Below are 17,564 nucleotides of genomic sequence, written 5' to 3'. Positions count from 1 at the left end.
TTTTCTAAATGAGAATACTGTCCAGCTGCCTGGAGTGTCCTAAAAAACTTTCACAGAGCATTCATTTGCATTTGGAAAGCATTTTATACCTCAGTTACAGCAACAAGGAATTAACACACATGCAGATATTTTGAGTCACGGCTAGCGGTTCCATTTCAGGATTAAAGATTAGAGTGATGTAGTATGTCAAAGAAACACAGTAGCTAATTGAAGGAATTCTTCATGGCCAAAGATAATACAATTTAAAAAAGAAAAATTTTATAGTTGTAGATGGACAGCATGCCTTTATTTTATTTGTTTATTTTTAATGTCATACTGAGGATCAAACCCAGTGCCTCACATGTGCTGGGCAATCGCTCTGCCACTGAGTTACAGCCCCAGCCCCAGCCCCAAAATAGTTCAATTTAAGCAGCAAAATAAAGCAGTATTGAATTATTACCCAAAGTATTAAATAAATATCAATGAGTCCATGCTGATATAAAACAGATTAGTGAATAAGTAAATAATTATCATGGGATAGAAAAATCTGTGCAGAAGAATTCCAAATAATTTATGTAGATATTCCGCCTTCAAGGAGGTGAAGCATTTCGATCTTTCCACTTTTGGTTATGAGCTATGCATAGTGACTTTCTTTCAAAAAATAAGTGTGGAAATAGGTGATGAGAGTAACTTTCAGTGAGGAAACCTGACAAACACTACCTTAGGAGATCAATGCTAGTATCAATAATGATAAGTCATGCCGATAGCATGCTCCTCTGATTTAGTCTGATGAGACTGCTACCTCTGTGATTGCCCTTTCCAAATCCATAAACCTGATATAACCACACACACACACACACAAAAAAAAAAAAACACACAGAAATTCCACCAGACAATAGTCTACATGGTACATGTTCATCACTCCTCAAAACTCTCCAGATCATCAAAAACAAGAGGAGTCTGAGAAACTATGACAGTAAAGAAGAACCCAAAGAGGTATAACAACTAAATGTGATGTATATCCTGGATGGAATAATGAAACAGTAAAAGATCATTGGGTAAAAACTGAGGAAATTTAAATAAGCTATGGAATCAATAATAACATATTCCTTGCTCATCAACTACAATAAAGGTCCTGTTATGAATTAGATATGAGGTGTTCCCCAAAGCTCATATGTGAGACAATATGAGGATTTTCAGAGGTGAAATGATTAAAGTATGAGAGTTGTAAAGTAATTAGTGGATTAAGCCACTAATATAGATTAACTTGTGGTAACATAGGCAGGTAGGGTGTGGCTAGAGGAAGTGAGTCACTAGGAGTGTAATTTTGGGGTTTACATTTTGTCCCTGGTGAGAGTAGCTCTCTCTGTTTCCTGTTTGCTGTATCCTGAGATTTTTTTTTTTTTTTTTCACCATGCCCTTCTGCTGTGATTTCTGCTTCACCTTAGGCCCAAAGCTATGGACTGGGCCATCTATGGACTGAGATCTCTGAAACCATGAGCCAACACAAACTTTTCCTCCTCCACATTGTTCTTGTAGGATCTTTCAGTCACAGGGATGAAAAAGCTGATTTAAACATGTACTATTCTAATGTAAGACATGACTAATGGGGAAAGTGGGTATGGGGAACAGAAAAAATCTCAAACTATTTTAAAAGTGAAAGTTTATTTCTTTGATTGTTGGACTAGAAGATATTTAGTATATCCTTCTCTAACACTGAGATTCAAAGATTCTAAATGAGATACTTATGATAGCTTATAACACAGAAGATTATAGACATTAACAAGATTATAGACATTATAGACATTAACACATAATCTATGAGAGATATCAGAACTTCACAAAATTAAACTATTGTTCTATTGTCTCTCACTATGTGTATATTTTTAATATAAACATTTTATGTGTTATACACAGTATCTTAATAGATATGTATATATCTATGTATAGCTACACAAAATTTTTAACACAATACGAAGAGTGATTATCTTTGGGTGATGTGATCATGGACAAATTCCAAATTCCTCATGTTATCTTACTATATTTTCAAAACAATAGACCAAGGACAGGATAATATTTGTAAAATAAAAAAGTCAATAAATCTTTTATTTTTAAAAATTAATGCTCATTCACAGTGAGTGATGTCTGTCTGAGCTAGTGCACCTTCTCTAAGCCCACCCAATACCTGTGCTCACCTCTGCCATGACATTTCAGAACCATTTCATACACTTTTGCTATTGCTCTATTTTTCTTGTACATCACAATCTTGAGGCCAAAAACCCAACCACCTCTCACTTCTGCCTCCCTTGTATGGTCCTTGCCCATTGTGCATTTGTGCACAGACAGGGTACAGTGTAATAGCACAAGTGGCTGCCTCAGCATTCTCAAATAAAGTAAGAAATCTGGGCTCCTGTCAGCTCTGGGTTTCTGTCCAGATCTAAGATTCAAGATTCTCCGCCTGTCTCAATGAATTAGGCAGCATTTCATAAAAGAGGAACCTTGGGGAGATGAAATGCCTTGTCCAACTTCTTTTGCATCTTTTGGACAGTGATGGAAGATTGAGATTCAAGAAATGTCTGCTCTATGGGAATTGGTTCAGAAAGCCTTTTCTGTGGGTTCTAAATAATTTATTCTTTACAGTTAAATTTGTCCTTGCAAATTTACGAAGGCCTGAACAAAAGAGAATGGTTAAAATATGGAAGGATTAAATACCAGGATAATTACTTCATTGGACCTTGGTGAAACTGGTTTTGTAATTTTTCTACAATGTGCAGAAAATACCCTGCATGATGAAGTAAATATATTGCTGTATATGGGTCATTATTATGCCACTTTTCCATGGAACTGAAATTAAGGAAGAATGACAGAAAAGCGCTGTTTGTGGCCCATACATTTGTAAGCCCAACTCGAAGTCCTTTCCATCATCATTGGCTCTGCTACCTTTTCCTCAGCCACATTCTCCTGCTTTCCTGTTTTTATCCCTGGGAACACTGATAGATTGAAACTTCAAGATCACCTGGAAAACCTAGTATAGCTTGTATTCATTTCCTATTGCTGATGTAACAAATTGCCACACATTTTGTAGCTTGGAACAAGACAAAATTATTATTTCATAATTCTGAAGGTCAAAAGGACAAGTTGGTCTCACTGGGCTACAATCAAAGTGTCAGCAGGGCTGCATTCCTTTCTGAGGGCTCTAGGGGAATCCATTTTCTTGCCTTTCCAGCTTCTAGAGGCTGTCCACATTCCTTGGCTTGTGGTCCCTTCATCTTCAAAGCCAGCAGGGCAGCAGCTTCGAATTTCCCTCCAACCCACTCTCATCTCTTCCTTCATCACATCTCCTCCCCGATTCTGACTTCTCCCTTCCCCTTTTAAAGGACCCTTTTGATTACATTGGGTCTTCCCAGACAATCCAGGATCACCTCTCCACCTGAAGATCCATATTTTAATCACATCTACAAAGTCCCTTTTGCAATATAAATTGGCAAAAAATCTTTGATGGGGGCCATTATTTTATCTATCAAGCATGCATCTTTCTCCCGTTACCCAGCAGAGTGGACGCCTGTAGCTTCACAGCCACCTCTGAGTAAGGTACCTTTGGTAACAGTCACAGCTTGCCACTAGGAAGTCACTACTCTGCCAGTGCTCTAAAGACTTCTTTTTTTTTGGAAAGTGCAAATGGGCACATGAGCTACCTGAGCATGTAACACTTTTGTATTCAGACAAAAATGGGTTTTATTTTTTTCTTAAGTGTAAAGGTTTTAGTGAGACAGACTTTTTAAATAGAAGGCTCCACCTTCTATTTCCTGGGTCATGTGGAATTAACTGCTTTCTTTTTCAAGCTACACCACCTCTAACAAAGCCACATTTTCTACCACCTTATATGCCACCCCAGCATCTCTGAGATTTCTCTATATGAAATTTGAAGAATATCCATAAGGTGTATTCAGTTATACAGTAAGACTCGTAATTGAACCCCATAGAGTTAGTAAAAAATAAATAGAAAACAAATAAGATTATATGATTTGGGTTTTGTACATGAATAGTCACTTAGGTAGTTTTCAAATTGTGTGTGTGTGTGTGTATGTGTGTGTGTTATAGTAATTCTCTTCTCTGAAAATATTTTCAATATTTATTTCTCAGAACCTTAACACACATATATTCATAAACACCCTTTATAAAACTATCTAAATGCCCGATAAGATGCACAAGTGATGAGATGTTATGCCCATCATAAAATATAATGTTTACAAAGGTTTTATTATTAATATTATAGCCCTTCCTTCTTCTTACCTAACCCTATTTGTCTCTGTGATTCTCTGAAAGTTGTCCAAGTTGTGTGTTGCTCATGGTTCCCAAATGTATTATTTTCCCTTTCTTTAATACTATATTTAATTTGTAAAAGGTCAGTGTTTAATTAAGAACACAGCACATTAATAGCAAAAAAAAAAAACTATTAGGGATGATTTAAAATAGAGAGCTTATATTGCTTCTTAACATAATAACTTTATCAACTCATAGCAGGAAATAGAAGGTTATTGCCCCCTTAAAAGCTTTGCATCTTGATCACATTTTGGGGGGCTGTTTCCAATTCCTTTTTTCTCTTATTTTCATTCTCTCATTCACACTTTCTTTTCCGCTGTTCTTTCTCTATGTAAGAATTTTATCAACTGCAAACATCAAAACAATAGAATGTGTATATAGAGAGACACTTATAGTCCCACCCACTCAATCTTACATAGGAACCCTCAAAATGAGCTATCGTTAAGCACTATTCTCTGGACATTTCTGCTGGTGAGTATGTGCTGAACCCCGGGCCATGTCCATGCACATACATTTGACTTGTGTTTTAGTGGCCATAGTGGTCCTCTGGGTGCATGTACCTCAGTCTGTTCCCCTCTCTTTATTGCTGCAGAAAGCAGAGAGCTTCCCACATTGCATTTATCACTTCATAGGTAATGAAAGAAATAAAAAGAATTCCCTACAACAATCCTTTGAAATCCGTTCTCCTAAATTCCCTCACGTCTTGATCTTTTCACTTGGAGGAGTTAGGGGAATGGTTCTATAAAATTATGATTTTGCTGCATATTAGCAAACAAGAATAGATAATTACTAAATCACAACTTCCCTTTCTCTTGACAATTTCTCTGCAATGGTGATTGACACAGTCCAGGCTCTCATGTTTAAATCAGCAGTGAGAGAGAACTGTGACTGATTTTATTAAAAACTCTGATAACCATGCTGAATAAAATCGCTTTTATTATATAGGGATATCACACATATAAATTTATGTATATTTCTCTCTCTAAATACATATACAAATGTGTTCTATTGTCTGTTAGGAATTTTTAGTTTCATTAGTATTAAACATATTTCATTAATTCCTCCAATAATGATGAGGTACCAAAATACCATTCTTACTTGTGGCATTCTGAAAATTGTTCCAGAATGACACCTCAAACAAAAATATCACCAGCTGGAAACTCAAAATGGAGCAACACCATGCTTATAAGTAGTTCTTACCTGCTGGACGCTCTCTCGCTCTCTTTTGTTCTCTCGATTTCTCTCCCCCCCCCCTTCCCTACCCTTCCCTGGAACTGGATAGCATTTATGGCCACAGCATCTGTCAATTCTCAGCTCACACAACTCTAGATATATTTTTTTTCCTCCTCTGTCCCCATCCAGGAATTGGCCAAGTCTCAATTCTTCTTACATGGCTCTGCCAGTGAACTGTTAATGCCTTTACCCCCCACCCCCACCCCACCCCCAGCACTGCACAGAATTCTGCTTGTACCTAGCAATTTCAGCATGATCAGTTTCACCTATGTTCAATGTAAAACTGTTGGCCGGTTACAGTCCAAAGATATACATCAGGAGAAAGAGGCAGAAAGAAGGGCAGATACTCTATTTCTTTTTCAGTGACAAGGGAGAACCAATATTTTAGGTTACTATGGCACACAAAAAAAGTTTTTGGTAAGCAGCCTCACCTTCTCTCTGGAGTAGAATTCTGGGAAAGCAATGCTCATCCTCTGAAGAGTCTCAGCCCCCTGCACGGCCCCATCCAGGGCCACAGAAGCACCACAGCTGAACTGTCTGAGAGCCCTAGGTCTAGACAGTTCCTGAAGGAAACAGCATAGCATTTGACTAATCCTGCATACCATTTTCATAGTCCACACCCATTTGTCCTAAGGAAAAACCTGTTTTCCTGATCACTCTAAACAGCAGACTGGGGCAGTGCAGCTCCTGCAGGTGACGAATCAGACTGGAGGAAACTTCCAGCATTCCTGAGCCCTGTAGATCTTTCCAGCCAGACCCTCAGCTGGGAAAGGGGAATGTGAAGATGAACAAATCATTCTCCTCTCCCCCAAGGAGCTTGCAGCCTTTTGTGGGGTCACAAATATAAAAACAACTGAGAGCTCCTATGGAGGGGTATAGAGGCCACCAAGAGAGACGTTACGTCATGTTCATCCACAGGGAGTTTGGAAAGGCCTCATGGGGTGGGGGAGGGAGCCTGCAATGAGTTTTGAAGCATGAGGAGAAGCTTTCCTGATGAATAGAGGTTGAACTAAGGTTGTGGCTGTAAAGAGGATGAAAGCAGAGAAAGTTTCATAGAGACACAATTATTGAACAGAATGGTGCATGGGGCAGCTGCATAGAGGTCTGCATGATTGAAATAGAGGGTATCTGAAAACAAAGAGGAGAGGTGAGGCTAAAGAATGGGGGGTGTTTCCTAGGGAACTGACTTACGACTTAAAAAACAATAATTAACGAATCCGGGTACCATAATGATTCCATTCACAAGTGTCTGAACTTACTGTGTTATCTGTAACCCTGAGGGAGAAGTATTGAAGGATATCATTTAATGTATATTTAGTTGCTCTGTATACTCAGGAAATGAGTGGTCGGTCTGATTGATCCAAATGACCTAGGTTGGGTGAGGGCACTGATTAGCAACTTCCAAATAATTAGAATAATTAAAGTACATTAAATATTAAAACTGCCATTAGTATACATGAATATTCCTTTAACAATCCAGAAGGATCTTCGAGACTTTAGAACAGCTCAGGTCTGTCATCAGCATGAATATCGTTCTGCCCAAGGACCAAGGTGATCACTAACAAGGTCAGCTAAGGAGGAGTGAGCTCTGTGTTCTCCTACTTAAAAAATTGCATGCATTTTAGAGTATTTTTACACCTTCAGGATCTGGGAAGCCTCCTGACAGATTGAATTTGGGCCAGCTTAATAAATGAAGCACTACGCTAATAATGTTAATACAAACAAATAATCAGAATAAACCACATTTCCCTGCGTGATCTAGCAAACATATGGTCTTGTGGTTGAAACTTGGCAAGTTAATTGTCATAAGAACTCTGAAAGGAAGGTGGAATGAATTAGTAATTTTATCCCTAGGTCAGACGGCTGTCCTTGATATTTCCCTGTTCCCACAGACTGGCAAACCTTTGAAAGAGCAAGTAATGCTATTGTTCACATTTCTTTCCCCTGTGAAATCGCCACAACAATTAAAATTTGCTCCATTAGTATCAGTTTTACAGCTTGATCAAGGGCTCTCACATCCATTCTCTTATTTTGTTTCTAAAGATCTGTTGGATGCCTCAGGCAGGAAAGTAATTTCAATGTTTTCTCGCCAACATTTAACATGTCAGAAGGTAGGGCTTAGAAAGGTGACTTGCCCAAGATCCCACGACCTCAATCAATTATAACTTGTCCTTCTATTTCCAAGTCTGATCACAGTGCTTTAAGCAGAGTTCCTTAGAAGGGTGTGGTCCATGGTCATTATATTGTATTAATGTTAGGATGGTCTCCAGGATCCCTGACGAGTTATTATACGTCTAAGTGATATTTACATGGCTAGGTCATTACCTTGTAAATCTTGTCTTATTTCCTGGGGCTGGGGTTGTAGCTCAGTGGTAGAGTGCTCACCTTGCACTTGTGAGACCCTGGGTTCGATCCTCAGCACCACATAAAAATAAATAAGTGAAATAAAGATATTGTGTCCAACTACAACTAAAAATAAATATTTAAAAAACTGTCTTATTTCCTTTCAACTTGACTTTGATTTTTCTTCCCTTCACCCAGTTTTCCCAGGTACTGTGCCCTGTCTCCTCTTAGACTCTTTCTCTGACAGCAACCTGAAGTTTTCTTGTCACTTTAGGATGGCCTATCTGTTCCCAACTTGTTCTTTCCATCATTATTTCTTCTCTTTCATTGTTTCTAAGAAGGCTACAGAACATAGGTCATGAAGCAAGTAATATTTCACACTTAGGGTTAACACAGCACCACTCTCCTTTGACTCCATCACCTCATGAGGAATGACATAACTGCCTTTCAGTTATCTGGCAGAGAAGGTGAGTCACTGGGAGAGAGAGGTGTAAAGCTAACTGTCCCAAAGAACATGGGCAGGTCACAGAGCTATTCCGTTCCACTCCAGTAAAGAGTACAGTGGGACCCAAACTGCACCTGGTTCCTTCTGGTTGAGTCAGAACCAAACATGAGGACATGCCATCCACTTAATTAGGACCAAGATGGGCAAACCAGGACAGGTCATTCCAAAAGGGCTATTTAGTCACTATGTAGATTAGGTAACAAGCTAAGAATCTAAATCATGATCAGAAGAAACCAAGGTCATATTTAGGAATAGGTTGGAGAATGTCATGTGTTGGGTTCAAAATGAATTTTCAGCATGGAAGTCCTAAGCAATGTGGGGTCCAGTATAGTTGTTGAAGAAATATCTGTTGCTATAGGACTCAGATCAGGCCAGATGTTAAAACAATCAGGAATAACTTGCTTTAGGAGTAATTATTGGGTAAATGCAGGACTATAGAGGGCAAAGTCTTAACCAAATATATAAACCCACAAATAGCCATCTGTAAAACCAATCAGAAAGCATAAAAAGAAAAGGAGGTATAGATGGAGAAGACAATAGGCAGTGGAAATGAGGATGACAAAGAGTATCAGAGAGTCTGCTTTAATGAAACGGGGCCCCACAGAATACCTTAACCAGTCCCATCTATCTTTTTTTTTTAAAGATTATATTTATTTATTTATTCTTTAAATATTGATTAAGTTATTTACTTTTTAATTCTAAGTTGTTATATATGACAGCAGAATGCATTATAGATCATATTACACATATAGAGCACAATTTTTCACATCTCTGGTTGTATACAAAGTATATTCACACTATTTGTGTCTTCATAAATGTACCTAGGGTAATGACGTCCATCTCATTCCACCATCTTTCCTACTCCACTGCCCCCTCCCTTCCCTTCCCACCCCTTTGCCCTATCTAGAGTTCCTCTAATCCTCCCATGCTCCCCCGTCCAACCCCACTATGAATCAGCCTCCTTATATCAGAGGAAATATTCAGCATTTGGTTTTTTGGGATTGGCTAACTTCATTTAGTATTATCTTCTCCAACTCCATCCACTTACCTGCAAATGCCATGATTTTATTCTCTTTTTTTTGCTGAGTAATATCCCATTGTGTATATATGCCACTTTTTTATCCATTCATGTACTGAAGGGCATCTAAGTCCATCTATCTTTAATGCCTATCACACACAGTACCCTCCATGAGCTACTTAAATCTCTCCTGCAGTTCTGTCACATTGGTTTATCTTTCCTCTGTGACTTTGCACTTTTCCATTTGCTTGACATATTCCTGGTCGGTATTGGATAGCTTTCTATTATTGAAACAAAATACCTGAGGCTGGTTAACTTGCTAAGGAAAGAGGTTTATTTAGCTCACAGTGTTAAAGGCTGAAAGTCTAAAATGCATAGTGTTAGCTCTGGTGAGGGCCCCCTTGAATCCATTACTCTAGAGGAATGACATCACAATGGAGGAAGCATGTATAAGGGAAAGAGATGGCAGGAAGCCAAAAAGGCTGGAGAAAGACCAGGTGTTTTCTTTTATAGCAACCCCCCTCATAAGAACCAACTCAGGGGTCCTACAAAAACTACTTTAGTGTCTTCCAACATCAGTGCCTCTAATGACCTAAGACTCTACCACTAGGCCTGACCTCTTAAAGATCCCATTGTCACTTTAGGGATCAAGCTGTCAAGACATGAACACACTCAAGCCACATCCAAGTTAGGTGCACTGGTGCACACATGATATCCCAGCAGCTCTGGAAGCTAAGGCAGAAGTATCATGAGTTCAAAGCCAGCCTCAGCATAAGTGAGACATTAATTCATTGAGACCCTGTCTTTAAATAAAATATAAAATAGGGCTGGGGAAGTGGCCTAGAGCTCTTGAGTTTAATCTCTGGTACCAAAACAAAACAACAACAACAAAAAACATATCCGAACCACAGCAGTCCACTTGAAAAACCATTAGACACTTGCCAGAGCTTAGCTTACTGATGATATCTTTTTTAGTACCTTGTTCATCAATTTATTTGAGCACTATCCATGTTCCCAACACTTTTTTTTTTAATTTAAACCACACATCAACACTATGGTTTAGGTGCTACAATTGATCTCATTTTGCAGATGAGGAACCTGAGATATGAAAAGGTTAGGGAACATAACCTCTCACAGAAGAAATCCGAATTCAACTCAGACTGTGGGCTCCATATTCCATATGCTACTCTGTGTGCCTCCCAAGATGGGGTTAATCTCTTCATTTATGCCACTGCTGAACCTTGAACATATTACATCCTATCCCTTATCACATAATATGGTAAATATTTGTTTATATGGTTTTCTTATCCACTAAATTTAAAAACTCTAGAACAGAAGAGTCAATAACTTAATTATCTTTCTTCATTGCCTTATAATTATTAATCCTAGAAAAGATCCCCTTTGTATTTCTGATCTCAATTAATAACATAATCATTCACTCATAATCCAAACCAAAAACGTGGGGATTATCCTAGGCTTATCACTTTTTCTTTATTCTCATCACAACCAAGTCCTGTTCATTCTACCTCCTACCACCCTCTGAAATGTGTCTGCTTCTCTCCATCTCTTCTGCTTTTGGAGTCTGAACATCTCTGAGTTACACCAGCTGCCTTGCTGGTCTAGCTTTTTGACTTCTTCTCCCTCCAATCTATCCCCACAGTTAGTTGTGATGGGATCCATCACTCACTTACACAGTGCTTCTCAAGAACTCCACATGGATCTTTTCCTCTCCACATGACACTCATGTAGATGCTGCTCCTTCTTTGGGGATGAACTTTTCCTGACTTCTCTGCCTGTATAGTTCCTACTCACCATTTAAGATCCAACTCAAAACAATTTATTCCACTTATCCATTCTACCATAGAGAGAAACTCAGTTGGGCCCCAGTGCTACCCAGCCACCCATAACAAATTAGAATCATGTGCATGTCTTTCATGACATTGAACATGAGTTTATCTGGGATATGCACTAAGAAACCAGATTTCAGGATCAGCTAGTCAGTCATGAAGGCTGGGGGTCAAGCGTTGGTGACTCAGATATGGCTAAGTTTATGTTTTTGTGCAAATTACATACTTGTGGTCAAGGATTCAAGGTTGTGAATGATCAGAGCTCTCTGGAGTCTCTTTATAACTCAAAGGGACACCAAAATTTGGAAGTCCTCAGTTATCCTCCAAGAGTGAAGGCCATACCATACTGGAGAGGTCTGGTGTCTTGAACTATTTTCTTTCTCTTTGGTGTGGGCGAACAGGATGGGTGTGGGTAACATCAGTCATCAGTGGCATTATTACCACCAGGGAGGTTTTATGCCTTAGCAGAGTTGAGTAATCTGATGGCTTTTGTTTGCTTTCTCCTTGTGGTATCAAGGCCCTACTTGTTTTCATGAGTCAGGCCGTTGTCTACTTTAGAGGGCTATACACACCTCATTTCTTGCAGTTCTGCCACATTGCTCTATGAAGAGTGTCATCTTGTCCACTCTGCCACCAATAGTACATAAGAACTAATGAGTTAAAGAATTTTAGCTAATGGGGTTGAGAATCATATGCCAATGATCCTTTCATGACCCCTGTCTTTGAATTGTACAGTCATCACCTTTGTCTATTTCTGCATCATGTTCATTTTCATTTCTGGTTGATTCATCAGAGTCCCTTGTATTTTCTAGATTAATCCCTTGTTGGTTTTTGAAGTTGTAAATATGTTCTCCTAATCTGCCACCCATATGCTAATGCAATCTATAGAGCAGTTCATTGAACAGAACTCCTTAATTTAGATTTTGTCAAAATCAATTTTTGCAGTATGGTTTGTGATTTGGGATTCTTATCTGAGAAATACTTCCCTACACCAATGATTAAGAAAATAGAAATACATGTTTTCCCCCATTTGCTTTATAGTTTTACTTTTTATACACAGGTCTTTTGTACCACTGGAGTTCACTCTTTCATATGACATCAAATCTGGACTCAAAGCCAAACCCAAAAAACCAAAGGTTGAATGTCTTCACTGATATGTGGAAGCCAAACCACAGTAAGGGAGTTGGGGAGGGGAAGAATAGAAATTCAGTAATTAGACAAGTGGAATAAAGGGAAGGGAGGGGATAGAAATAGGAAAGACAGTGGAATGAATCTAACATAATTTTCCTATGTACATATATGAAAATACCTAAGCAAATCCCACCATCACGTACACCCACAAGAATGGAGTCCTAAATAGAATGAGATGTATTCCATGCTCATATAATTTGATCAGAATAGATTCTACTGTCCTGGGTAAATAAAAAGAACCAATAAAAAATAAAATAAAAATTTAAAAATTATGGACTCAAACTTATGTTTTTATGGATATGATGAGCCAGTTTTCTTGATACCATTTACCAAAGAATCTATCAGTTCACTTATGTCCCCCTACTCCAGTTTGTGGTGTTATTTCTTTAAAACACCAAGTCTCCTCCCCTCTGTAGAATCTGTTTTATTTGCAGACTGTGCGGACTACCAGTACACTATTAATAGTTACTGTAGCTTTAAAGGAAATCTTTATAAGGGGGAAGACAAGCCCTTTTTCTTTTCTATCCAACAAAACAAAAAAAAAATCAAAATCTTGTCTGAAATATTATTCATACTTCAGATTTTACAGTGACTGTTGAAATATTCAGATTCCAACTGAAATTCTATACCTGAGCTGCCTTTTAATTAACATTGCATTGGATTTATAGAATAGTTTTGGAATCATTACCATCTTTTAAAATATCAGTTTCTCATCAATAATTATATATTAATTTATTCCAATATTTATGTTTGTTATCTGGTGAACATTTTTTCCCTCAATAAATATCTTGTGCTGCTGATTTTGAGGTTCAGCGGTAACAGCGCTGATAATAGTCTACCCAGAGTCATGGGAGAGAAGAAAAGATTTACACCGGTAAATCCCCTTCTCCCACCAAATTTCTCACTCATGGTGTTTGTCCTTTGGTTGTCCAGGAGTGTCTTGTGTTTCATGTAAGTTGCTGGGGTCGGTCTTTGTCTTCCTTTGTCATCTGAGTAGTTCTACATTTGGGCTTTGGAAAGGGAATTGAATTAGTCAGTTTTCCATCACGATTTTTTCAGATAATCCACTTATAATCAGAAAAGATTGATTTTTGCTCATGGTCTTAGAGTTTCCAGTCCACGATCAGGTGGAACTAGTGCTTTTAGGTCTGGAGTAGTTCTACTACCAGAGGTAACGGCAGGCAGCATAGGGCAGAATACAAGTGCTCACCTCATGCCCAAGCAATGAAAGAAAAAAAGACGACAAAGGGGGCCCAGAGACCCCTTCAAGGGTATAAACTTCCAATGACTATGAACTTCCCACTAGCCCCTTCTTAAAGATTTTACTACCTCTTAATAGCACCTCACTGGGGACCTTCAACACATGGATCCAGACTAGAGCAAGAAACCAAAAGACATGTAAGTTTTCCATCCTTAATATGTTTTTATGAGTACTAAATAACTATATAAAAGCAGCTGTAGAATAGCATGTCATGAGTATGTGTATCACTTCTAGTATTACATAATTATCACTAATTATGTAATGATCAATACATATTAAGTCTCTTCTGGATTTGAGACTGTGTGTTGAGTGAAAAGCTACAAAATATATTCCACATGGACCTTGCTTGATAGGTGACACAAACCACTGAGTACTTTCCATGTGTACAGTTAAGGGGGAACCTAACCACTTTGCACAGAGAGAATGATCATGAAGCCTCAGAGAGGGAATGGTTTCTAAAAACTTTGTGCGTTTGCCAACATCTCTTACTCAGTTTTGCATAGACGTGACGGATAGCCATGAACACCAGTCTTATGGAAATACAGGGCCAGGACAGTGGTCAGAGAGCCTAGTGGGCCCCCAAAGTGATGCTGAAGCTGAGGCTGAGGACAGTACTGTGCTATGGGGGAAGGGCATTAAGTTGGAGATAAGGAGTTTGGAACATAGTGGGAACTCCAACAATTTGTACTCTATTATTTGTTCTAGACTTACACACTGGGCCAGCTACTTGGTAGCTCTGTGACATTGATCAGCTACCTTTTATTGTCCTTGGTTCCTTATCTGCCAAATGGGAGTAACAATATCATACTACCTAATTCAGAGAGTGTTTTTGAGATGCAAAAGAATGAATGAATATTCATTTGCTTTGTAAATAAATGCAAATGTATAGTATTGACTGCTGATCCCCTGCACTGGAAGGATTTTGCTGTGGAAGGAAACCCATGGTAAGTGTGTTTTAGGAAATCTTTAAATTCTGATGGTGATCAGGATTTAAATCCTGATCGTGCATAAATGGATCTTGTATTTCATTTTTCAATTACGGATCAGTGGGCCCGAGTTCATATTTCTTCTTCAGGGTTGAAAATCAGTGCTCTAACTTTAACAGCCTCTAGACTGCTACCCTTCACCCCCCACCAAAGGAATTTTTGGCTACCCTAAGTTAATCACAGAAGTCTAATTTCCTTCTTCTGTAGCCAAATATTTTAGGCCATTGGCCAAATACTGTGGTTAAAGAATGGCACAGGTGGAATTCAGCTATGATGTTGTTATTCCATTACAGTGAGGTAGGGAGCAGCCTTTCCCCAATGATAAAATGCATTACGTTTCAACTAAAGAGAAAAAGAAATGTGAACCCAATTCTATAAAGAGGCCACCCACAGCTTTCATTATTGTAGAATTTTATTTGTGAAAGGTTTTTCCACATGCAACAGTCCTCTCCTTGTCTCTCCAAAGGGAATGAATCTACAAGCTTTGCCTTTAGTTTAGCAATGTTGCGTAAGCTATGTCTTTATAACTTAAGAGTCATGCAATACTCTGCAAACATCCTCCTGTTGAAAGAGCAGGACCTGCAGTAAACATTTCTTTTCCCAGTGGAAAAGGTAGGCATTGAGACATTATCGAATTACTTTCTCCCTTGTGGTTGTTTTAGGAAGACAGGCGTTGACAGCCTTGGGGAAGCAGAGCTGAAGGCCCAGAGCCAACTAGGGGGACATGGTGCTCAGGAACAGGAGAGCAGGACAGCAAAGGCTTTGGGACTTTTAGTCCCTGGAAATATGATCCCCTTAATCTCTCTCCACTCCCCAGATTTCTTCCAGGATGTTAGCCATGGAAACATCAGTCTTCCCAACCACAATACTTAGTGTTTGTCACAATCTTGTCCAAGGCCATCCAAGCAATACGTGGGGAAGTGGGAGTGCAAACCCAGGTTTCAAAGCTAATAGACTTTCCATGATGTCGTGGTGCTAGGTGCTTCAGCTCACACACACACGTCCATCCACAAAGTTTCCTTTCCTTTAACTCTGCGAAGCCCAGACCAGGGGGACCATGTATTAAAGTCAATATCCACACAAAAACAATACCAGTATGTGTAAAGAGGCAGAATGTTTAAAATAAAGAAGTATCTGGAAAAATATAACATAGCATGCATGGCCATCATATGCCTTCCTCTTAGGCTCCAATAGTTTCAATCAATGTTTACTAAATGTCTGTGTTACCCAGGCTGCGTTGAAATAAATAAATCAGAGCCAGTCCGACTGATTTTCCACTTTCTGCTTTAGGAGCTCCAGCACCTGTCTTACCAAGACCTGGAGCCAGAAACAAAACCTGCACTACAATTAGAACCCAACTTAAAATATTATATTCATCATACGAATCACTAAGTGGTTCATCAAATTCCAGAACTTTTGGTGCTGTGGACACACCAGCATCATACTTAAGAGCAGTTGAAGAATCAAATACATCTGGCTGTTTTGAAAAACCCTGAGGAGTTTTTCTAGTAGACCTTTAAAAAACCATGAACAATACACCAAGACCACAGCTAATGGGCACCTGGACCATCACAGTGGGACTTGCAGGACCACAGAGGTCCCCTTTACGATGCTCAGGCCCAGTCATCTTCCAACCACTGGGCCTGAGCAGAGCAAAGGGGACCTCTGTGGTACTGCAAGTCCCACTGTGATCCACACCACAGGCCTTGGGTAAGAACCACTAGTCAGGGCCTGAACTTTTGGGAATGCTCCACAGTCCTCAAAACACTGGTTTTCCAACTTCAGCAAAGAACAGTGAGCGTTCAGATAACTTTGTTAAAAACAGGCCAAGTTAAGGGGGTGAAAGGAGCTTGGTTCCCAGACATCCTTTCCTAGTGACTCCCTTTCCCTTTGATGCAGGGAAAGAAATGTTCATAGGACAGGTGGCAAGTGAGTGAGTATGTGCCCAACTTGACAAATGTTTCTTTTTGGATTGTTCGGAGCCAATTTTCTTCCAGGTTTGTAAAATATTTTACGTGTATTACAAAAGCAATTTGATCTGAAGGGTGAGGCACCACTTGGTAATAAGGGCCACTAAGGAAAACTAATCCAGCCTCTAAATTTCACAATTTGAGCTCTCCCTCACCTTGCAATGTGACATTATTTCCCATACCCATCACCTTTGAGATGAAAAAAGACAGAGAAAAAAAAAACAAAAACAAAAAAACAGGCTCTTCTGGAGACTTCTACTATCGACTGCCTAATTTGAAAATCAAAATCCAAAAATTTCACCTGATTTATTTGGAAATTATACTTTTCATCTACTGATGCTTTTGAAGTCTAACCTTTTGTTATTTAATGCTAATATTATTGCATGTATATCAGAAACCAAGTTGCTGAGAGCTTCACCATTGCTTCTCTGGAATTTTTGAGACTGTGTGTAAGTTAACATATAATTGATTTTTGTACATTATTAGGTTGTGAAGTTGTAAATTTCATATATGTTTTTAAAATCTGCTGTATAAGTTAAATTATTTAAACCACTTATAATCTTACTTATAATTATACACACATTGTCCTTCACTATCTACAGGGGATTGATTACAGGACCTCTCTCATTGATATCAAAATTCACAGATGCTCACGCCCCTTATATAAAATGGCATAGTATGTCCGGCATGATGGCACACACCTGTAATCCCAACAACTTAGGAGTCTGAGGCAGGAGGATCATAAATTCAAGTCCAGCCTCAGCAACTTACTGAGGCCCTAAGCAACTTAGTGAGACCCTGTATCACACACACACAAAAAAAATAAAATAAAAAGGGCTGGGGATATTGCTCAGTGGGTAAGCATCCATGGGTTCAATCCCCAGCACCAAAAAAAAAAAAAAAAAAAA

General features: G+C 38.9%; 1 protein-coding gene across 6 annotated transcripts in view; it reads right to left on the bottom strand.

The window, feature by feature from the left end:
- Window positions 1–17,564, bottom strand: part of Itprid1 (ITPR interacting domain containing 1) — a 152,663-nt gene that overhangs the window by 120,290 nt on the left and 14,809 nt on the right. For 2 of the 6 annotated variants that reach the window (XM_048786424.1, XM_015490081.2), the window contains exon 1: window positions 5,967–6,156. The exons of 2 other annotated variants lie outside the window; for them this stretch is intronic. The gene's annotated coding sequence lies outside the window, so the exon portion shown is untranslated. Of the gene's footprint in view, window positions 1–5,966; window positions 6,165–17,564 lie in introns of those variants that run through there. 2 more of the 6 variants (XM_048786430.1, XM_048786429.1) reach the window with 2 other exon arrangements.

This window comes from Marmota marmota, unplaced genomic scaffold, assembly GCF_001458135.2.
Source record: "Marmota marmota marmota unplaced genomic scaffold, marMar, whole genome shotgun sequence".
Taxonomy (NCBI): Eukaryota; Metazoa; Chordata; class Mammalia; order Rodentia; family Sciuridae; genus Marmota; species Marmota marmota.
This window is presented reverse-complemented; position numbering and strand designations above follow the sequence as displayed.